Source organism: Diabrotica undecimpunctata, chromosome 8 (assembly GCF_040954645.1).
Source record: "Diabrotica undecimpunctata isolate CICGRU chromosome 8, icDiaUnde3, whole genome shotgun sequence".
In the NCBI taxonomy this organism is placed as follows: Eukaryota; Metazoa; Arthropoda; class Insecta; order Coleoptera; family Chrysomelidae; genus Diabrotica; species Diabrotica undecimpunctata.
The window spans coordinates 72,918,832-72,943,665 of NC_092810.1; the positions used below are offsets into that span (position 1 = coordinate 72,918,832).

At 33.0% G+C, this 24,834-nt stretch overlaps 1 protein-coding gene across 1 annotated transcript in view; it reads left to right on the forward strand.

Annotated features, from left to right (window-relative positions):
- RabGGTa (Rab geranylgeranyltransferase subunit alpha) overlaps positions 1 to 24,834 on the forward strand; it is an 87,916-nt gene that overhangs the window by 11,917 nt on the left and 51,165 nt on the right. The window lies entirely within an intron of this gene.

Genomic DNA, 24,834 nt, shown 5'->3' on the forward strand with positions numbered 1-24,834 from the left:
TAGACAGTATACAGGATTTCAGATAGATGGAGTAGTATATCAATTCAAAGTAGTACCATTTGGACTTCAATCATCTTGCAGTGCTCTATGTAGATGTCTTCATGATATTTTGGATCAATATGAACATTTTGTAATTCACTACATTGATGATATATTAATTTTTTCTAAAACGGCTGAAGATCATGAGAAACACCTAAAAATTATAATAAATAGATTAGACAAAGTTGGACTAAAAATAAATCAAGAAAAATGTACATTTTTTCAAAAAGAAGTCATATATCTAGGTTATAAACTTAACACTAAGGGAATCGAAATGGATCCAGAACGGACACAAGTCATTCAGGAATATAAAACACCACACAATTTAAGAACTTTAAGAGGATTTATTGGAATAATTAATTATTATAAAAGGATGATACCAGATCTAAGTATAAAAGAAATTCCATTACTTGAACTACTGAGAAAAGGTGTAAAATGGAGATGGGATCAGAGAAGAGAACTAGCATTCCAAGAGATTAAAAACATTTTTCTGTCAAATTTGAAAATATACTATCCTGACTACACACAGCCATTCATATTAAGAACAGATGCATCAATAGAGAGATTATCAGGGGTATTATTACAAATACATGATGGGGTCGAATACCCAATACAATTCATTTCAAGAATCACAAAGCCACATGAAAAGGGTTACTCAGTTTCAGAATTAGAACTAGCAAGTATAATACACTGTGTCACAAAATTAAGATTTTATTTGTTGGGTAATGAATTTACAATAGAAACAGATCACCAAGCTTTAACGTCTATATTAAATAACAAATATGGAAACAGTAGAATACATCGGTGGAGTCTAATACTTAGTGAATACTGCTTTGAAATCAAATACATTTCTGGAAAATCTAATATAGTGGCAGATGCTTTATCAAGGTTAGAAAATACATCACAAAAAGGGCAGCGAACAATAAAAATTGGATTAAATCAATTAGTAGAAAGTACTGGATTATATTCTAAAGAAGAAATTATAAGAGATCAGATCAATTTGAGTGAAAAACAAAAAGTCCTTAGGAAAGATGGGGTATATTATAAAATAATAAATGGCATAGAAGTATATGTAATAACTAGAACTTTAGCAAAGAAAATATTGAAAAATTTACATAACAATTATATGCATATTGGTTCAAGAAAGCTATGGATGCTATTTAGGGACAATTATTTTGCAAAGAATGACATAAGTATAGCAAAAGAAATTACTACCCAATGCCCAATATGTCAACTAAAAAAAAAAAAAAAAACTTACTGATAGATTAATTTCATAGATAGATGGTAGATTTCTTTGTTGTGAATAAATTTGACATCATACTTGTTGAATTTTGTACATATGGAAATTGTTTGGTACCCTAAAAATCATAATTTGGGGTTAGATACAGAATTGATTGTGTAAATGTCTTTATAAAAAGTGTAAAACTTACCAATTTATATTGATGAAAGTTATTTTGAATGGAAATAATTCCTAGATTTTGTCTATAAATAAACAGAACACAATATCCATTATATTTTTAATTAAGGTTATATTTTATTCTCTCCATTTGACATGACAGTTTGACCATAGAATAGCCGAACTGTGATCCGTTGTTCTCTGCTTTGACATAGACAGCGAACAGGGATGTATTTAACACATTTTAAATAAAAAAAAATTTTGATTTATTAAATTTAATAAGGTATGAGAAAATTAATATTTAAAAAAATAATAAGTAAATTATTTATTTTAAATATTATTTTTGGGGTATTGTGACGATTGGGGTTTATAGAAAATAATTTATAAGTTATATACTACATAATATTAGATATAAAAAAGTATTTGTTTATTTTAAGAAGTTATATACTAGAGAATTTAATAAAAATATATTTATGTGAGGGCATTTTTAATAAATTAGCATATAATAATTGTAAAAAGTTGTATTTTAGTAATTTTAATGTTGTAAATATATGTAAGTGAGCCATGTGCCTAGGCAACCAAAAATACTCTCGAATTGACAGATAGAAATTAATCATAATACGAATATAAAGTGGGGTTATAATAATATATTGTTTGAATTGTGTATTTTATTAAATTAGAGTGTTAGTTACTAATTTGAATGTTTATTCTGATCTGAAAAGCCTAAATGTCAACAAAATTATCAATGGAACATTAACGAATTCTCCAGAGTGCAGAATTTGACCTGTGTTTATGTTGGAACATTCTGGAATAATGATTATGGCGGTGGATCGAACAGATATTTTTTTCGAGAACATCTATATAGAAGTTAATAGAACGAATGGAACATGATCTCTTACCAGATGGTTCTGGAATATCAAAAAGGATATAAATACCCGTGATTTGGATTCAAGATGGCAGTTTTAGGAAGTTTTTAGTCAGAAGTCAAGCAGTTTATTATGAAAGTTAGTAGATTAGTTAGTGAAGTCAATTGTTCACAGTTTTAGTAAGTCAGTCAAGCAGTTTAATAAGAAATATGAAAGTTAGTTGGAGATAGTCCAATTGTTTAATATAGTGAGTTAAATGAAGATTAAAATTATGCATATATTTAATGCACATTTATAATTATACACAAATAATTATTGAAGATTATAAAAGTATATTAGAAGAATATTGGATGGACATTGGAAGGAATTAAAATTATATTATGATTGGAGATTAGTATAAATCAACTTATAATAATTGGATATTGGTATATTGAAAAGAAGAATAAATATAAATGGTGTTTGCTGGTTTGCTTGGTGGTATATAAATGCTGGTGAAGAAAAATATATCTTAAATTGGTAGAAGCTGATAATTGGAAAAAGAAATTTCACAAAAACAAGGATAACCGAAGTACGAAGACATTCAGTGGTGATTAGAATATATATAGTGGAAAACAGTTCATTTAGGCATTCAGTGAAAGAAAGGTACAAAATTTTGTTAATATAATTTAGTTAATGTCATAACAATTTCAATTTTAAAGATAGTTTGTTTAAATTTTACATTGTCTATAGAATTTAATTAGTTTTATAAGAGTATCAATTTAAAGATAGTTTATTTTAAATTTACATTGGCTAGGTTAGATATATATATATATATATATATATATATATATATATATGTGTTCCATAATAGTTATAATAAAGATAATTTAAAAAAGTACTGACAAACTAATTCTTTGAGAACCGCGATAAAAACCCTATATTATTAAAAATACTCATTGCTCATCATTCAAACAAAAAACACATCATAACAATATATATATATATATATATATATATATATATATATATATATATATATATATATATATATACAGTAGACTCCCTCTATAACGAGAACTGAAATGACAGACTAATTACCTCGTTATAAGCCGATCTCGTTATATCAGACAATAATAATACTGTGCATACATATGAATCTGTAGTTTTCTAAACCATTAACTTCCTATAGTGAAGCCATTCGGAGCAATATAAGATGCTAATAAATATTGTTTGAATGGCGTTTTTGAAAAAAAGTTATTTACTTTTATTGTCAATGAAATATATTAAAACATAAAAGAGTTGTTTACTTTTATTATCAATGATATACGTTAAAACAAAAAATCTGTACTTATATTTGTTTCAAACTACATAATGTATAAAGCGTATTTTCAAGGATAACATAAACTATTGCTTCTGCAATTTTAAGAACTCTGTCATTTTTAACTGCTTTAAATGGTCCAGTATCATTCTATCATATTTTCTAAAGATGTGAAACAGTTGTATTTACTCATTGTAAAGAAGTTTATTGCGGGCTGCAGTTAAGTTTATTGAGGGGCTGTTTGAAAAGGTATTTATTTATAGACACGACCCGACCAAAAACGTAAAAAACACGTTTTTGACTCTTATTTCCTCTCGTTATAACCAAATTTGCCTCGCTATAGACGGTTATAGTTCAATAGAAATTTCACAGGACATCTAATGTATCTCGTTATAAGCGAAACCTCGTAATAACCGTGTTCGTTATAGAGGGAGTATACTGTATATATGGATTATCAGGAGAAAGTACTGCAATTACCCTTAATACGTGGACAGTAGAAAGTAGAAAGTGGTGGCTGATATCTGGAAATTATAAAATAAAAACAATTTTTTTTAATGGCATAGGCAAGTGCCATATAGCCAGTCACAACATGCTAATATTCTCTAACCAACAGGACTATCTAGTATAATATAAAACGATACCTAATATAAATTTCAAACTTAAGTAGCATTACAAATTTTGAGCATTAAAATAATTATTAAGAGTAAGATAAGGATAAAACATGGACACTAGTTTCTTATATACGGACCCATCAAGACATTGTTTTTAAGACAAAATAGACTAGGTTACGGGTAGGAAGTAACGATAAATGGGTTAAAATAGAGGTTAGGATTCTAATTACACTTAAATATTAAGCTTGCTTTTGACATTCATTCACAACCAGTGGCGGCTCGTGGTAATTTAAAAAGGGTGTTAGAGTGGAGTCATAACCTCTTTTATTTTGCCGGCTGGGCGATGCCGGCTGGGTGGCTACGATCATCACGCAACCAAACCCCGCCATCCGAAAAACCGGCCCAATCCTGCTGGTCTGTTCCTCCCCGTTCCGATCCGGAAAGCAACAAACCAGCAGCGTATGGCCTGATGTTTGGCCAGCTTATTAACCGTGAGAGACCGACCTCCTACCTCTGTAGTTCAACCAAAGCCAAGCGCTCTAAAGCGGGCATGACAAAAATCAGTCAAGACAGCAAAAGTGCTGTTATAAAAGTTTAAAATAGTAAATAAAGTATATGAAAAAGCTATAGTAAAATAGGACATTCACAAACATGACTAGACAAACACAAACATCTACGTGGTCAGTAGGTAAAAATAGAAAAAACCCTAACTAGACGAACGTAGATCCCGCGATAGGAAGATAGAAGAAGCCGATAAAGATACTCGAAAATGAAAAGTTTCATAAGTCATTTATGTTAGGACCTCATAAAATGACTATAAATATGGATGCTACCCATAATTGTCTTAGTGATGAAGTTGCGGACGTCGAACTTGTTCCGCGAGCTCCCACGATTAGATGTGCCATGCAAATCTGTTTCCCTGGATATCGGGTCTGCATGGTCTGAAGGAATCGAGGCTCTGTGTACAGTGCTGTTTTATTGGCAGCAGCTGTACTTAGGGGTTCAGGACCCTCCCAGCTGACGGCAACGTCCACGACAATTGCCTGATCATCCCGATGCGCGACAAGATCAGGTATCTTCAGAGTCCCGTCGGCGCATCTTATCCGAGGCTCGACCTCGCAAGTCCACCCTTTCTTTTCAGCTGCTTTTCGTAGATACGTAACGAGCTGGTCGTGTCTTCTAATTCGGTGCCAGTGTGTTGCGGGGCACTTTTGCAAAACGTGAGAAAGGCTCTCGTTACGTTCGCATCCCTTTCGGCACCTCCGTTCATGTGGTGAATTTGAAGGGATGCCTCTAGTTGGTAGTAGATTTTCTCGCAGCTGAATTGCCTTGACGAAATCTCTACCCGACCAGTAAGGCGGTGGATTGCTGATCCAGGCCGAGCTTTCAGAGTGTGAAGAACCCTGGCGAAGTCCTTTTCCACTATAGCCGTCCTCAAGCTTCCGGCTCAACTCACGTGCGATCGATGCTGAATTGCCGCCAGATCTTCTAGTCTATTTAAGGATCTTCTCCCAGAGACGTGACATATATGGTAAACTGAGGGCTAAATACGACGAATCAGTTGCTGAGGTTCGTAATTTAGTCAGTCTCCTTCTCATAATAGTCGGGACGTGCATGGCCATGACGCCCAGGCCACCCTCTTTGGTGGGAGCGTGGATGAAAGCATCGGCGCACGTGTGGTTGAGGGACAGAAACTTCCGAACGGCTATACGCACGGACTTGTCAAAGCCCTTCAATGTCTTCATCGAGATGGTTGGACTCTGCAACATGTCGATATACTTCGGGAGCAAGTATGTTTTTAGAACCAGCAGTTTTTGTGCTGGTTTAAGCCCCGCTCGATGAATGCGATCGAGCTGTCTGCAGTTCGCTGAAGGCCACCCTGGTCTGTCCTAATGCATTATACCTTCTGCCTAGTTATCCAACCAGCTCACTCGGTTGCAGCTGCCGAATCCTGTCGTTACCGACAGAGAAGAGAGAGCGCGTCACGCAGTAAGAGTGCTTATTACCACGGTTAACGTTAACCGTAATAGCTGCACTCTTACCAGCGTTTATCGACATCCCCCTCTTCTCGAAGAATTCGACGGATTTCCGGAGCTGCTTGGTACCATCCTTGGCAGATTCGGGCAGCAGGATCAAATCATCGGCGTAGCCCAACACCGAGATCTTCCTGCCATCTGCAATTGGAAGGCCAGGCCCGCCTGCCTCGAGCTTGCATATCAGCTCATCGACCACCATATTGAAGAGGTAGGGCGACAAGGGATCTCCCTGTTTGACGCCTCTACACATCTTGATGTATTGCGTGGACTTGCTCCCAGCTGCGACCCTCGTACGACAATTCAGGTACGAGTCCGCCACATACCGCTTAAATGTTGCACCCAACCCGAAGCGAGTCATAGCCCGTTCAATAGATCGTTGCGAGACCGTGTCGAAAGCTTTTCGAAGATCTATGGAGATGATGTTATATGGACGAAGGCCTCTTCGTTCTTTGATTACCGCTTGAAGCGTCAGGTTGTTCAATAGAACGCCATATACCTGCCGAAAGCCTGTCTGAAGCTCGTGGTAATCTAGCATCGCAAGCCTCTTCCCAAGCAGACGATGCAACACCCTGATCACTACCGATGAAATGGTTATCGGACGCCAGTTACCTACCTCCATTGGATCGCTACCCTTTGGTATCAAGGTGGTCCTGCAATCCCTTAATACTTCTGGGGTGACACCAAAATGGAGCATGGTATTATAGACGAGAACCAATTTCTGAACGGGTACCTTACGGGCCTGTTGGCGATCTTGATGAGAAGATCGTCCGATATTCCCTTTCAACAGCTTTGATATCAGGGTAAACATCGTTGCTATAAAGAGGCTTGTCATCTATGATCACACGAGCCAGAGCGGATCTATCGGTATGGTATCGTGTTATGTTAAGTAATGTATTTATAAAAACGCCAAAGTTTTATTGTCATATTTAATATATTAAATTAAGGCGAATTAGAATTAAAATTTAAACTTTAAAAATAATATGAATTTGGGAATTTGAGTTTATGGGAACTTTAAAAAAATGTCTGGGTTTTTTTTGTGTTCAATTTATTGAGTTTATTCATATTATTTATACAAAAAATCCATTCTTTGATTTTTGTCTTTTGCAAAAACATCGATAACACGAGCATTAAAGTCTGCAATTGTGGAAATCAACTCCTTTTCTATGCTTAACATAGCAAGTGAATTTAATCTGTTCTGCTGCATTGTATTTCTCAGTAAATATTTCCAGTAAAGATATGTTTTTCAATATAGAGAAAGAAAGTTCACTTTCAACATTGGTCATTGGAATTGTACAGATCAATTTTAATAATCTGACAGTTTCACTAAAACATTCGGCCAGGTTTCTATCGATAAGATGTTGTAAGATTGCCAACGCACTTCCCGCATGATGAAAATCTTTCCTGCCATAAATAACACGCAATTCACTTTTAAGTTTTTTTAGGTAAACAGTTATAGGTTCGCGTGACGGTATCAAAATCATCGGTAGGAAAGTCTTTTTCATATTCGATGAATTTTTCAGAAAAAAAGTTTTGAAGCCAAAATATGTTCTGTAAAATGAAATCTATCTTTGTCCTGATTAATCAGGATATCACACACTTCTTTTGTTTCTGCAAAATATGATACTGACTGATGGCGCTTTTTCGGTGGTGAAGGTGGACGATCTAGGTTATGAATATTTGAAATGGCTTTGTCAAAACTGTTTAAAAATCCTTTCATTTTAACGGCATCCAAAGACCGAGATTGAAATTTTTTAAAAAGGATTTCACAGTGGGGCATTATTTGGGTGAAAAATGTAAGCCGGTAAATGAATCTTGCATTATTTAAATATTCCACGCCTCTGCTTGGTTTATTGTGATTAAATCATGTTCGCTGCTCTCTAATATACTCTCTATACCCTGATCGGACAATACAACGGAGTGACAAATACTTAGTGCAGGACCACAACTTGAACATACTTCTTCTTCTTCAGTGCCTTATCCGGTCCGGATGTTGGCGATCATCAAGGCTATCATGGTTTTGTTGACTGCTCTGCGAAACAGCTCCGCTGAGGTCATCCCAAACCATTGTCGGAGATTTTTCAACCACGAGATACGACGGCGTCCCGGTCCTCTTCTGCCAAATACTTTACCCTGCATAACAAGTTGAAGAATTCGATATTTTTCTTCGTTCCGCATCACGTGGCCGAGGTACTCAAGCTTCCGTTGTTTAATTAAATTAAGCACTTCTTTTTCTTTTGTCATGCGCTGTAGGACCTCAACGTTGGTGACATGGTCCACATAAGATATTTTTAGTATCCTTCTGTATATCCGCATCTCGAAGGCTTCGATTCGTTTTTCAGTGGCTTGCGTCAGTGTCCAGGCTTCAACTCCATATAGTAACACTGGAAGAACGTAGCACCTCACTATCCGCATCTTGGTTCCCAAACTGAGATCACTGCAGCACAGCAAGGATCTCAACTTAATAAATGTAGACCGTGCCATTTCAATTCTGGATCTAATCTCTTGAGCGTAGTCCCATTGTACGTTGAGGGTAGTTCCGAGGTAAGTTAATCTGTCGACTCTCTGGATCTCTTCGCTACCTGCCATTAGTGCCCCGGGATCTAAATTTGTACGGCTGACAACCATGAATTTAGTTTTCTTAATATTAAGGTTCAGTCCGTATGATACGCTCACAGTTCGCACTCGGTCTAGTAAGGCCTGCAGATCGTTTAGGCTGGTTGCTAGTAACACAGTGTCATCGGCGTAGCGGATATTATTGGTGTATTCACCGTTCACTCGGATTCCCATGTCTAGGTTTGTGAGGGCTTCATTAAAAATCTCCTCAGAGTATATATTGAAAAGAGTCGGCGATAGCACACATCCTTGCCTTACTCCTCGCATGATCTTCACTTGGTCGGTCAGTTGGTCTTCGACCTTGACTTGGGCACGCTGGTTCCAGTATAAATTCATGATGATCCGAATGTCCTTCTCATCCAATCCTACTCTTTGTAGTGCGGTGACCATCTTCTGGTGCTGACAACGGTCAAATGCCTTGGCGTAGTCAATAAAACAAATATAGACATCACAACTGACATCGCGGCATCTCTGAAGTAGGACTTGTAAGGTGAAAAGTGCTTCACGTGTACCCATAGAATTGCGGAATCCGAATTGCATTTCACCGACATTTTCTTCGCATTTCTTGTAAATTCTGGCATGTATGATTTTAAGAAAAATTTTAAGTGCATGACTCATAAGACTGATAGTTCGGAAATCTTCGCACGTTTTCGCAGATCGTTTTTTTGGTAGCGTTACAAATGTTGACAATAGCTATTCATCTGGGATGAATGAATGATGAATTCACTTGAACATACGGCAAAATTTAATTTAAATAATTTTGTGTAAATTATTCAGTGTAACTAGACAGACGGAGACTCTGCTTTAATAAAACTGTGATTTGAACTAAACACCGGCGGCGACACAGTATACGATAACAACATTAAATCACGTTTGTGAGTAATGAATGCCAACGATTAGCTCCCGAACAGCTGTAGTGTCGAAACGAAGTGGCCGGCTTATCAATAGATTAATTGTTTCACTATGATCGGTAAAGCTCGGATTTATAGGCAACAAAAATTGAAGAAAAAGGTGCCTATATACGCAAAGATTTTTATTAAAAAAGGCAGGAATATTAACATTTAGGCAAAATATATGCAATGAAGGAATATAACTTATTATTTATTGTACAAAGTGAATTAACGTAATATTATCTTAAGGCAGGTATATTTACACATCATAATCATAACATTAGTATAAATAAACTAGTAACTAAATAACTAAATTAATAATTAAACATTGTAACCACTTAAAATTTTATCATTAATAGAAACAACTAAATGTTTTTCAATATTTTCGGTCTTAAAACTATGTCTTCGATCAGTTAAAATTAATTTTTACATTGAAAACGAACGTTCGACATCGACAGATGTAATTGGAGCATATTTCAGAGCGGATAATAAATCTGGCATAATTTGAAATTCCTCGGAAAATGTCCCATTCAAAACTTTAGCAACATTAGATAAAAACGAAAAACCTTTATTCTTGTCGAAAACATATTTTATTTATTTTTTTAAATGAATTGACCGTTACTTCCAGGTGCCGATTTAATTTTCGTCTTTAAATTATCTATTAATTTTACTGACTCTTAAACATACTGACATAAATTTATCTCTTGTTTTTCTAATAAGGTAATTGTGGTAACTATTAATTTATAATTGTCATTGATATAAGCGACTTCCTGTTTCAATTTGGGATTTTTTAATATTCTTTTTGCTTCTCGAATGGCTTCGGAAATATCATCATCAAATTCTGACATAACTAATTCTATTTCATTGCAGTGTTCAAAGTAAAAAAAACTGCTTCGAGCCAGGTTCTTCACCTTGTAATTACTGGTTTAGGTGGCAAAGGGACACCGGGAAGTCTTTCTTTATATATTTGCACCTTCAACGGAGCCTTTACAAAAACTTTTTTCATAAAATTTATAAAATTATTTACCAACGGAAACAGATTTCTTATTTCTTCAGCAATTCTATTTACCCCGTGGGCTACACAAGTGCAATGAATTAAATTAGGATAAAAAATCTTTAAATTAACAGCAGCTTTTAACATATATGCCGCAGCATCTGAAATCATTAAAACTATTTTATTCACTGGTATAGCGTTGGGTAAAAAGAGGTTTGTTAAACTATCTTGTATAAATCGATTGTTAAATTTGTTTTGTTTGTTTTTTCCAATTCTTTAACGGCAACTAAATAAGGTTTTCTCGCAAAGTTTTCGTTCAAAATTTCAATCATTAAATTAGCTATATAGCTGCCGCATACATCTGTCGTTTCATCCACGATAATATAAAAAAATTGCCCTGTAACTCCCGCTTAATTTTTGAAATACATTTCACATAACATTTTTCCACAGTATGTTTTCTCAATGTACTCTCGTCCGGTAAGGATTTATTAAGATATTTTTCGAAAAAGCATTTAAAACTAGGGTTATTAACTTTATATAGAGGAATGTTGGATACAATCATCATCTGGCATAAATCAAATTTAAATGCGTCTTCCTCCTTTTTTGAACTGCTTAAACTATCCCGCTGAGATATTTGGGCTAACTTAGAGGAATTTAATTTTTCCAAATTACGTTTATGAAGTGGGGTTCCACAATGCTGGTCAATAAAGTACTTTTTTCTACTTGAAATTTGAGAATTAAAAAAAAAATTAGAATTCTAAAACCGCTTTAGAATTTAGTTATGTTATGGGACGAGAAAAAAAGAGAAAAAATAAAACTTACCGATTTGCCGCATGGTTTACAAAATGCTCCATCTCCTTCTAGAGAAAGTTCCGAATAAAGTGCGATCCATAGCCGTAATTTAGATGTCATCTTTTCACACAAATGTCTAAAACGTTTTAAAACGTGTTCTTTGCTTTTCGGTATACGCAACAAAACTAAACTAGGATATAGCAATTTGTGACTAAACTCTGATACAGTAACCGACTGTACAACTGATAATAAACTAATAAAGCTTAGGGATTTCCAAATAGTTAACCCTCAAGTCTCGATCAGGTACATTTTCCTAGAAATCTGTTATATAAACAAATCATTAATATTTTATTATTGACCCAAAATTTTATCATAGAATGGTTTAGTAATAGAATAATATCATGAGTAGTACCATGAAATTTTAAAGGATATTTCCCTTATCAACTTTGCAGAGGCATACCAAAATAAGATCTTAATTATTTATTTAAATACATAAGTAATTACCTAAAAATTAAATCTAAGACCGATATAATTATTAAATTATTATGTGACGGATAAAGTAAAAGCCATATAAGAAGAAAGGTTAGTAATTAAGCAATGATCAATGGGCATCAAACAATTTTTAAAATTTAATTTCAATCACTTAAAAAGTAAATTATGTAATTTCATATATTTTATTATTGTTCTGGAGCTATTTTCTTGTGGCATTTTTAAGTAATTACTATTTAAATGGGAATAAGCCACAATTAAAGGTTAAAATAAGTTTATTGACTTCTCAATTTCGACTTCGGGAATCGTTCTTAAAATACAAACAGTAATAAATTAAACAAATTTTGTTTCTTTGTTAATTTCTTTCTTAATAAAGAAACAAAATTTGTTTAATTTGCTACTGCTTGTATTTTGAGAACGATTTCCGAAGTGGAAATTAAAACGTCAATAAACGTACTTTAACCTTTAATTGTGGCTTATTCCCATTTAAATAGTAATTACGTGTATTTTATGTTCCGTAAGAAAATTTGATTTTGTTCCGTTAAAAGCAAATGAAATGAATATAATATTTATATATAATTTATTACACACAATAAAATTTATTTTATGAATGACATTTTTAATATAGAAATCATTCAGTTTACTGTGCTATACTATAACTCTCCAAATAATATAATCTCTCTCCTATGGCGCTACAGCCCACGTCAGGTCCTGTTCTCTCTCAGCATCCTCCTCCAATCACCCCTTTCCTTGGCTACTCTCCTCCAGTTATCCACCCTCATTTTCTCTTTAGCATCGGTTCTTACTTCGTCTATCCACCGCTTCCTTGGATTTTATACTGGCCGACATCCCATCATAGTGCTAATTTTGCTAATTTTACAATACAATCCTCACAAGGGTAAGCCTGTTGAAGATACAACTTCATTGTTCTAATGTAGTTTTTTATGTTAATTTTTAGTATGTTTTGAAAAAGAGTTAAATAAACTCGAATATACTACGGAACCACGGAATATATACTCGGTTGGCTATTCCCAGTCCGAACTGTCTAGTGAATTTAGTAATTATTATTTTTGCGAAGTTAGTTACTTTTTGACAGACTAAAAGTGGCTGGAAATTACTATACAACCAAGCACACGTACTCATAGCCAATATTAATAGTAAACAAACTAAATAGTAAATAAAATAGAACTTTGCGAATTACCGACAATCAATATTTATTTATTTACACCATATAATAAATAGTTATGTTAAATTGACATTGAATAAATACACTTCCACTATTTAGAATAATTCTTCTTGATCTATTAATACTGAGAAGTAGGAATTGTTGTGTTGTAGTTTTCCGACAATGAATCTGTCAAAATATGGCCGAGCTAAGCGAATGGAGTATAATATATCGTATTCATACAGTAAATTTATTATTTATTTATATTTATTTTAATAATTTTTGTTTAATTTTTGTGACGTATAATGTAGGTTTACCAACTAAACAAAGTTATGCATTTGCAAGAACATATTATTATTAGAAAAATAAAGTTCCATTCACACATTTCATTGAAAAATGATTTATGTTATCTAAATTACTGTTAAGGACAAAGAAATATGTGCTACAGCCGCGATATCTGTGAATATCGTGTTACCATAAAATTTATATTTGTCATCATATATTACATTTTTGTTGATGGTTAAACATTAAATGATCTTGTATTATTTAATATCTTAGTGAGAATTACATTTAGGCAATAAGTTAAACACTGAGATTGCAAAATTTTTTGTGCAAAACTTTGCAAAAACTTTAAATAACATTTTTGAGGATTATGCATTTGTCTAAATGTAATTATCACTAAGATATTAAATAATACAATATCATTTAATGTTTAACCATCAACAAAAATGTAATATATGATGACAAATATGAATTTTATGGTAATACGATATTCACAGATATCGCGGCTGTAGCACATATTTCTTTGTCCATAACAGTAATTTAGATAACATAAATCATTTTTCAATGACATGTGTGAATGGAACTTTATTTTTCTAATAACAATATGTTCTTGCAAATGCATAACATTGTTTAGTTGGTAAACCTACATTATACGTCACAAAAATTAAACAAAAATCGTTAAAATAAAAATACATATAAATAAATAATAAATTCACTGTATGAATACATATTATATTCCGTAGGTCCTATTTCAATAAAATGAATCGATAACTTGTTAAGCAGGGCCGATTGACACAACAGAGCAGTAAAATGTTATACATAAAGATGTTGTAAAAGGTATCTTCGCTTACTTGGTCGACTAGCAATAAAGTTATCAACATTAAATGTCAAAACGGTCTTTGTACGTCGCTTTAACTTTATCTTATAGTTGTCTAACAAAATAAAGTAAAATTTTATTGTTATTATAGGGTGCCTAATACAATACTTCAAAAAACCGAAAACTTTGCAAAATAATTATTATATTCCATTTATATAGAAGGATAACTACAAAGCAAACAAATAATTACCTAATTTATGCTCATGAAGTTTCGAAATCCAGCGAGTCGTGTGATGAGTAATCTCCAGTCTCACTTAAGTTTATTATTATTTTGTCGGAAACAGTGTCTACCATCCCGTCCAATATCCACATTTTGTCTTCTTCCTTGATTACATGAGCTACGGCATTAGCCCAATCTTCTTTTCATATCCGTTCCATTGCGAGTTCCAACAAACGTTGGACATCAGAAATTTTATATGTCACGTTTTCACGAGCTATGTAACCCTTTATTTGAGCCCAGATTAATTCTATCGGGTTCAACTTGCAATGGTAAGGGGGACGTCTCAAAATAGTGATGCCTTAAGCACGAGCCATTGTATCTACAACATGCTGGCGATATCTGTCATGATGCTGCCTAATTACATTTATAAGCTCAGCTTTAACCATGTCCTCGGAAAATGGAATTTCTTTTTGTCTTAACCAACTCTGCATATTTGCTTTTCTGGTGGCCATAGTTGGCAGATGTTCTACTAATCGGCTATGATAAGAAGCGTTATCCATCACTATTATCTAATTAGTCTCGACTCGTGAAAGAAGGGATTGAAAGTGCACTATCTTCTTAAAATCCACTCTCACTACCTATATGGGCGACAATCAGTCGTTGCCCTTTACCCGTTGGTCCTCGTAACCCTGTTGATAAACCATCCACAAATGCTTGACGATAACTCGTTACAGTAGTATCTTGCCAGATCTTAGATACTGTGTGACCAGCATTTACCCACGTTTCGTCCAGATAATAAATCTTTTTGTGGCAGAACGAACCTCTCTAATAGAGCGAAGATATCTTCGTCGCCATGAGACTATATCTTCTCTTTCTATTAAGACAGATTTACGGGATATTTTGGCATATATAAATTTTAAATTTTCTTTTATTATTATCCTTAACGTCTCTTTGCTCATTTTTGGAATCAGACCATTCTCCATTACCTTTGTCCTAATGGATTCGAGGGTTGGCGCTTTATTCTCAAAAAATAAAGAATGAATAGTACCTAGAGAGTACAAAATTTTTCTGGTACTCGTCCAATTTAATTTTTTTTCTACCACGACAATGTACTTTTGGAGCTTGCACAATCCCAGTCACCATTTTCTCACGTATAATGCGTTCTATTGTCGACACGGATACTCCCGTTAAAAATGAACACTGAGCTACAGCTTCTAGTGTATGAAGTGTATTTTTTAAATTTTCATACACTCTACAGACAATCTGCTTTTCTTCTACCGACATAAACTTCCGTTTTCTTTGTACATTACTTGGACCCGCTACGTCATCCATCTTAATGCTCTAAAAAGAATAAACATCAATCACTGCTATGTATTTGTTGTTTACTTACAACAAAAACTATTTTAAAATTAATAAATAAATAATAATAAAGTCTATTTAAAAAATATATAAAAGAAAGTCACATGCACAAGAAACAGAACACACACCCCACCTATGGACATATAAGAATGTGAAACGAATCAAATATGTCATCTCATTACTATTTTTTCCAAGGACGTAAATATATAGCCAAGCGAAATGTCGATAAGTTTACCGATGTTTTAAAATATTTAACTGAACTGGTTCAACTATACGCTCGAAAACCGAACCGGTATGCACAATTTATATTGTTACGTGGGCAAATGTTATAAAATTATTTCGTATATTTTACTTATTTACATTGTCGAAGCATACACAATAAAAACGACCCCGGTAAGATTTTACTTCTGATATTTAGAATTGTTGCCGTTAGCTCTCAGTTAAATTTGTAAATGAGTCACCTTTAATTGAAATCTGTCCGACTATATCAGTAGCGTAACTGCCGTAACTATTGCTTTTTAACTGTTATATTTATTTTTATAAATTGTCTGTAAAGTGTTTGGTGTTTGTGTGGTTATTAACAATTTATTTGTATTGTTTGTATGTTAACTTTGGTAAGTGGATATTTTCAATCACTTCTTTGTGAATTATAATATTTTTTATTTAATACTGGCAGTTAAAAAACGATAGTGTTGCATACGGATCTTCTCTGGGTGTAAAATATTGTAACGTGAAACTACCGTTCGATTGTTCAAACTTTACTTACAACATTACGAATTAATTTATATTATACAATGTATCTTTACATTCCAAATATTTATTTCAGAATGACTTTTTATCGCTATGGAATTTCCTTATAACATCTCTTCGAATGTTATGGTCAATACGCGACATTCCTGGAAAGATCTACCAAAGGCATAATTTCTCTCGAAGCCGTGAGTCACTTATATAGACAGTTTCAAAGACATTTAGACAGCTCTGCGATTGGCATTTTTAATTATAAACAATAAGAGGTTCTTCATTTGCAAAATTAGGGTATAGGTACATTGGTCGTACGATAAGCAATTTGATCTAACTAAATAGAAGTGTATGTTTTGTACTAATTAATAAAGTATTGCAAATTTTTTCAAAAATGAGAGGAATTTTAGTTTTTATTTAAAATATATGGTTTTGGAGTCATCTTGCAGCCTGTGTTGTCCACTGCCGAATATAGGCCTCCTCTATTCGCTTCCACTTTTTAATATTTTGCTCTTTTTTCATTCAGGTAATATTTACCTTTGTTAAATCATCCGTACAGCGTGTTGGGGACGTCCTACTCTTCTTCTGTCTTCCCGTGGCCTTCATTCAAATGGTACTCCGTGAGTGTGATTTTCGTATTTTAACTTTCTTAAGTACTTTTACCTATCTACCGTTTCTATATCATTCCCATCGACTTTATTGTTGTTACTGGATATTAGATTTGTCTTTTGGAGTAAATTTTTACAAATATTTTAAAAGGGAGATGGTACCTTTTGAAAATATTATCAACAAACGCTGTTTTAGTTTATTTACATTAAAATAGACGTGCAATGTGTTGGGTACCTATATTAATTTTTTAAATAAATAAATAAAATACAAAATGTATTTTATCAAAAATTTTTTAAATTCGATAAAAACGGTTTTAATTTTCAGGTATCTTATTCATAAAACTATGGCCGACGGTAATTCAACAAGCTGTAGCAAACGTCTTCGTACAGTTTTAACTCCGGAGGTAAAAACTATTATGATTGTTTTTAATGGACTTAAAAAACGTGAAAATATGGGTGTTTCGGATGCTATTTCTCTTTGCAGTTTCTTGACGAAAGTTTCGGAAAGCAGTACTATAAGATTATAAAAGAAAATAAGAAAGAAGTCAAAGAATCGAACACCGAAACAATAGGAAGGAAGATGATCGTTTTAGATGAAGAAATACAAAGAGCCATTCGACAAAAAATTCATTCGTTTTTCTTTCGAAGTGAAATTCCCACATTGAAGAAAATCTCTGCATAAATCGACAACGACGATAGTTTGCCAAAAATTTCACGAGAAGTATTACTGCGCACACTTCATTTAATGAATTTCAAATATATGAAACGATGTAGGCAAAGCAGTCTCATAGAAAAAGTGAAGTCGTTATATGGAGACGCAGTTATATAAAAAAATTCGTCAATATCATAGTCATAGTCATAGTCATCTTTATTGATCCTTTAAGACATTCAAAATAAATGTATAGGATACGTCACTACAGAATTTGGTATAAAAAACATTAGTGTGTATAATACAATATTCACAGTGTAAAAGAAATTGACAAAATATATAAAATAACATTTTTACAAGTAAAATATGAAGCTATTGCAGTTTGTCCTCAAGATATTCATTTATAGAATAATATGCTTTTCTTAAGAGTAAATCTTTAACATTTTTTTTTAAAATTTAGAGATACGTGGTATTTCTTTCACAGTTTTTGGCAAATGATTGTATAAGGTCAGTCCCATATATCTGAAGCAATTTTGAAATTTGGATGTTCTGTGTTTAAGAACTCGTAAAGATTCAACACTTCTTGTATTGTAGTAGTGATGGTCTGAATTTACTGGAAATGTATTGATTTCCTCTTTGACATAAAGTAAACATTTATAGATATATAGGCAGTAGAAAGTTAAAATTTGATGTTTAATAAAAACTGGTTTACAAGACTGTTAATTATCCAAATTAAAAATTTTACGGATAATTTTTTTTTGGTTAATGAACACTTTGTTACTATCTACTGAGTTCCCCCACAAAATTACATTGTAGCACATGTGACTGTAAGCAAGGCTATAATAAACGTTCATTAATGCCGAGATGGATAGTGTGTTTTTAATTCTAGATATAGCATAAAAAGCTTTATTCAATTTCATGTTCACTGAATTCACTTGCTCTGACCATTTGAGATTACAATCAATGAATACTCCCAAAAACTTTGTAGAGTGAGTGGAAGATAACATATTGTTTCTATCGTGGATGGTTAAGATATAGTCATATTTAGATGAGTTGTATGAATGAAAATAAATAATTTGCGTCTTGTCAATGTTTAATATTAGTCTTTTGGTATTACACCAGCGTATAAAGCAGTCAACAACAGTCTTAATTGTCATTTTTAATTCCTCTAGTGTACGTGCAGAGACTATTAACGAGGTATCATCAGCAAACATTGATATTATAAGTGCCCTTATGTTATCTGGTAGGTCATTAATAAAAATTAGGAATAATAATGGTCCCAGCACGGATCCCTGTGGTACTCCTTTATTTGTCGTGTATGGTTCTGAGCTTGATTCTTTCATCTTAACAACACTCTTCCTGTCACTTAAGAAATTTATTATCCATTCTAGAAATATCCCTCTAAAACCAACGTTATATAATTTATTGCGAATAAATGCTATGTCTAAGCAGTCAAAAGCACGTGATAGATCAAAAAATAGTCCTGCCACGTGGTTTCTACTATCTAATTCATCATAAATACGCTCAAACAAGCTGCATGCAGCCGTGAGTGTTGACTTTTTTGATCTAAAGCCGTGTTGGGTTGGAGTTAATAAATTGCATTCTTCTATAAAATTTAACATTCTGTTGTATACAACCTTCTCTATTACTTTTGAAATTATGCTAAGGACAGATACTGGTCTATAATTTGAAATATCATGAAGGTCATTCTTTTTGAAGATTGGAATAACTTTTGCCATTTTAAATATGGATGGAAATTGGCTGGTTGTTATTGAGAGATTAACTAAATGGGTTAAAGGAATCGATATATGATCACTTATCAGTTTTATTATTTTTACAGATATGTTATCAATACCAGTACTAGGATTATTTTTTAGTTGATCGATTGTATTTTTTATTTCAATTGGCGTTACCGGTAAAAAGAAAAATGTTTTGTTACACATTTTTGAGGTAGTACAAGAAGAAGGTAACGATGTGCCAAAATGAGTTTGAAGATTGTATTCTGTAATTGTAGCAAAATATGAGGCAAACGAATTAGCAATATCACAAGACTTGGTAATAATTTTATTATCATAATGTAGAATAATATCAGACCTGTTCTTTTGCCTACCAGTTTCACTGTTTACTAAATTCCAAACTGTTTTTGGTATATTGTAAGATTGATTAATTAAGTCACTATGAAAGTTTTTTTAGTATTTATTAATAGAGAATTATATTCTTTTTTTGCCTGTTTATAGGTATCTTGAGACTTGAGACCCCTATATTTTTTGCTATCCAGTGTAGATTTTTTAGTTTTTCACTAGCGTGTCTTACCTCATTTGTTACCCATGTAGCCTTATTTGTTTTGTGTGCTTTATACCGTGTTTTTATTGGACAATATAAATTTAGATTGTAATCTAAAATGCTAACAAATGAATTTGTGGCATATTCCTCATTCAATTGTGAATAAACTTCATCAAAAACTATAGAAGAAATCCCTGCTTTAAACATCAGCATTTTTTCATCTGACATATCCCTGTAACTGATGGGTTTTTTATCTTTTTTCGATACTTTATTGGCTTGTAAATTTACACTAAGTGAACTACACTATCGCACCGAGAAGAGAAAAATTTATTATTTAGATGAGACATGGCTAAATGAAGGCCATACTGTAAGCAAGGTTTGGCACGATTTAAATGTTACAAACAGTAGGCAAGCATTTGTTGATGGATTGTCCACAGTTCTTAAGGCGCCATCAGGTAAAGGTCGACGTCTAATTATCACACACATTGGTAGTGAGTCTGGTTTTCTTCCTGGTGGACTATTTTAGATAATGCTCCCTACCATGGTCGACAGGCAGAAAAGCTTCCAACAACAAGCTGGCGCAAAGGACAAATCATTGATTGGCTGGATAAGAAACAAATCGCTTATGACAGATCAATGATTAAACCTGAGCTGCACGACGTTAAATATTGCACGACAACATAAACATAAATATCATAAATATGTTGTTGACGAAATGGCTCTTAGAGTTCTTGTTCATCGATTACCACCATATCATTGAGAGCTGAATCCAATTGAATTGATTTGGGCACAAGTGAAAACAGAGGTAGCACGTCGCAATACTACATTTAAATTATGTGATGTTAAAGTACTATACGATGAAGCTATACGTAACGTTACCGCAGACAATTGGCGAAAGTGCATTGGTCACGTGGAGAAAATAGAAAATAAGATGTGGGATGTAGATATACAGGTAGATGTAATTATGGAACCGATTATAGTCCAACTTGATGACGAGAGCGATAATTCGAATAATTCTGATTTTGAGTAAGAGTAAGTTCTGTAATTTGAGCCATTTCTTGTGTACATTCCAAGTGTGTTTCACAATTAATTTACCTCGCGCTCTTTATTTTCACTCTTATGTACACAATTCTATTGCGTTGTGTTATTTTGTGTTCACGTTATCGATTTTTTTTATTCTTGTGCGTAAGACGCAATAAGGTTCAGTTTATTATTATATCGGTTTTAAAGGCATAACTTTAAACTGTTAAATGGGTGCATTATTTCTCTACAGCTAAACCGAATATGAGGATGTTTTTATATAGCAAGGTTCAGATTAACTTATAGTAAAAATTTTACTTGGTTACAGCATGGTTTAAATTTATTTGGGAATATTCTGTTGAATTTTAAGAATACTTTTGACGTACACAACTAAACATGTTTATTTTTTTTTTAATTTTATTTTGTTTACTAAATTAAATATTCTCATAAAATCCGGACGTCTATGGTTTAAGTGTAAAGAGCTGACGTCCGTCTCCTTGTATACCGCAACGCTCCACAAATTAAAAATTAGTCACTCCGTTGTATTTTCCGATTAAAGTATAGATAATATTTTAGAGACTCTTTTTTTTAAATTGTTCTGACAGTTCGTGCGTTAAAATTCCATCTTGTTGATGGTATTATCGGAATACTTTTTTTCACTATGTCGTCTAGGTGGTAGTAAAAAAGGCAGAAATGCATTTAAATTGGCAATTTTTTTTGCAGTATCAAATTAAATTGACGTGCATAACAATGTACATAAAATGCGAAAGGAAAATCGTTTCTTATAATACTTTGAACGCAATCTTCCCCTCCTGACATTAAAGCCGCTCCATTATAGCTTTGACCTACTAGCTGATTTATCGAAATATTAAGCAGTTCCAACTCTGTTCTAATTTCTGTGGCTATGCCACTGGCACTATGTGGAACAGGTTCTGGAACTTTCCAAAAACGTTCGTAAACTTGGTCATTCTGCTCATATCTTAAAATAATGACAAGTTGGTGATGAGTAGAAATATCAGTAGTTTTATCACACTGAATGGATATAAACCGTGCCTCTGAAACTAATTTATAATCTCTTCCTGGCAAACAGTTACAATAGCATCTAATATGTCATTTTGAACTGAGGTACCTTTAAAAACATTATTTCCCTGCAAATGTTATTTCATAACGCTATCTATTTCTGATACAAAATCAATGAGGCCTCTATATATTCCTGGATTTAAGCTTTCTGATGACTCGTCATGTCCCCACAAAGCTATTTCGAATACGCCACAAAATTTTACACAATCGATAAGATGGGACAAAATATAACGATTTTTTTAACTTGGTCGTTAAAGTCTTTGATTGATTTTAGCCAGAATCTAATAATTGGCGAACGTCAATATTGCCACTATCCGAGAGTTGCAATTCATTTTTAAATGAATTTGGGAAGAGCCGTGGTTTTAATTTTTGTTGATAAGTGAGATAAATCTCGAAAGCTCGGTTTTGTCCATTGTCCGGAAAACAAAACAAGAATGTAGTTTATCACACCCGCGCAACCACGAAGTTTTTCTATACTGTTCTACTTTAAAATATAGTTTAAACTTTTTGTTTCTTATGACACATTCTTGTACCAAGTTTATCTCCGGCCGAGGTGGTCAATTCGTTTTTATAAGAAGTCGATCTTCAAAACTACGTTTTCTTTTATAAACTCCACTGAATAAGACTTCATCCTAAAACTACTAATATTGTATTTAAGATTTAACCAAATTTAACCTCAACACAAATTACCAAACTGTGAATCGAAACGCTCCGGCATCTTCATGCAATGCACAAATCGTCACTATTTTAAATAGGCGAATCGCTGGTCTCACGGATTTTAAGATCTCTCTTTCTAACCCCAAGGTTATTGTCTACTGTCTGGGTAGGTTTCATTTTGAATTCTGTACTTGGCACATGCATCCAGCGGCGTAGTGCAAATAAATATGATTAACAAATAAAGTTATATTTTAATGATACTATGATATTTATGAGATTAAAAAAAATATTTTAATGATACTATAATATTTGAGATTAAAAAAAACTGTATTTTAATGAAATTTTATTGGGTGTTCAGTGCACAAGTGAAACAATGGAGAAACCGCCCCTGTTTATAACTTATATTTAGAGATGGCAGATAGCACATACTAGGAAAAAATTTGATGTTTATTCTTCCGTTTGTTTTATGCATTTGTTACATTCGAAGAAAATGTGATTTAATTCTCCTTCTTTTTGACATAAGTTTATATACCTTCGTGGAACAGAATAGTTCTTAAACCAATAATCACTTGGGATTGAAGACTGTATAGACGTATATTGCGAGGAAAATGTGTACTGTTTATATGTCATGATTGTTTCCATTTACTATTGATATTATTTTTAATTACTGTTAGTGCGTCTTGTCTACAGATTTGCTGACCAGTTTGCGTTCCAGTATCAATGGTTTTTTTTTAGCTAATAGGTCAAAATGTTCGTTGTATTTAAGACCTATGTGGGCATGAACCCACACAAAATGAACAATTCTTTGGTTTTTATAAATGTCATACAGAAGTTTTTTAATTTAAAGGACATATATGTTTGAGTTATTACTAGTAAAACTTAACAGATGTATTCTGAGTTTTTTCAAAGTATCTTAATGCTTTATATGTATATTACTACAGCTTCAGCACTAAAGATTGAAAAATTAGAATTTAGTCGACAAAGTTTTTCTGTATTGTTTGATTGGGATGTAGAAAACACGCCCAGTACCAACAATAGACTTTGAGGCATCAGTATAAATAACTAATGAGTCTGACATACTAGCTAAATATGACCTCAAAATATTGGAACTAATAGAAGAATATACATAGTACTTTGGTTGTATCACAGTAATGGGTTGCAAGCACGAATAGAAAGGTTCGATGTTTAGATTATTCTCTGATTAAAGTCATAATTAATTTAAGAGCCTCTCAAAGTGGAGGTGAGTTCTTGAGTCTCCAATATCGATTAGTTATATCTTACGATAGGGTTACGATATCGTATATTAATAAGAAACTTTTGGCTGATGTATTCTCTTCTATAGTCCAAGGGATTTTCTAGAGCTTCCACATGTAGAGCGCAGAACATTGATAGGCGTCGCTTTCGTGGCAACCAAACAAATACCTAATGCTGCGTTTTAAAACACATCTATTATTGTTTTCAGAATATGTTTACTTGCTGAATCATATAATACGCATCCATAATCGATAATTGATCTAATATACGATAGAAAGAAAGACAACGAAGTTTCCACATCTGAACCCCACCATGTTTGTATGATTGATTTGAGGAAATTTAGTCTCTTCGTACATCTATCCAACATAAACTTAACGTGAACTTTCCAAGTTAACTTCCGATCGAGAGTCAATCCCAAATATTTAATTGAAGAATTCAATTAAATATTTGGGATATTGTTTCAAGTGAAAATACTAATACTTGATTTACTTGATGCAATTTCAAACCCATTTTGTTTAAACCGATTTTTAAATATATCGTTACGTATAGGTACACTTTTCGAACAACTATTTGCTTGAACAAAATAAAATTTGCCAATCTGTAAAAAGAAAATTGAACGATCAATGTGTACTATGGGATACATACAAAAGACAGGTATTATTTGACCACTTATCGCTTC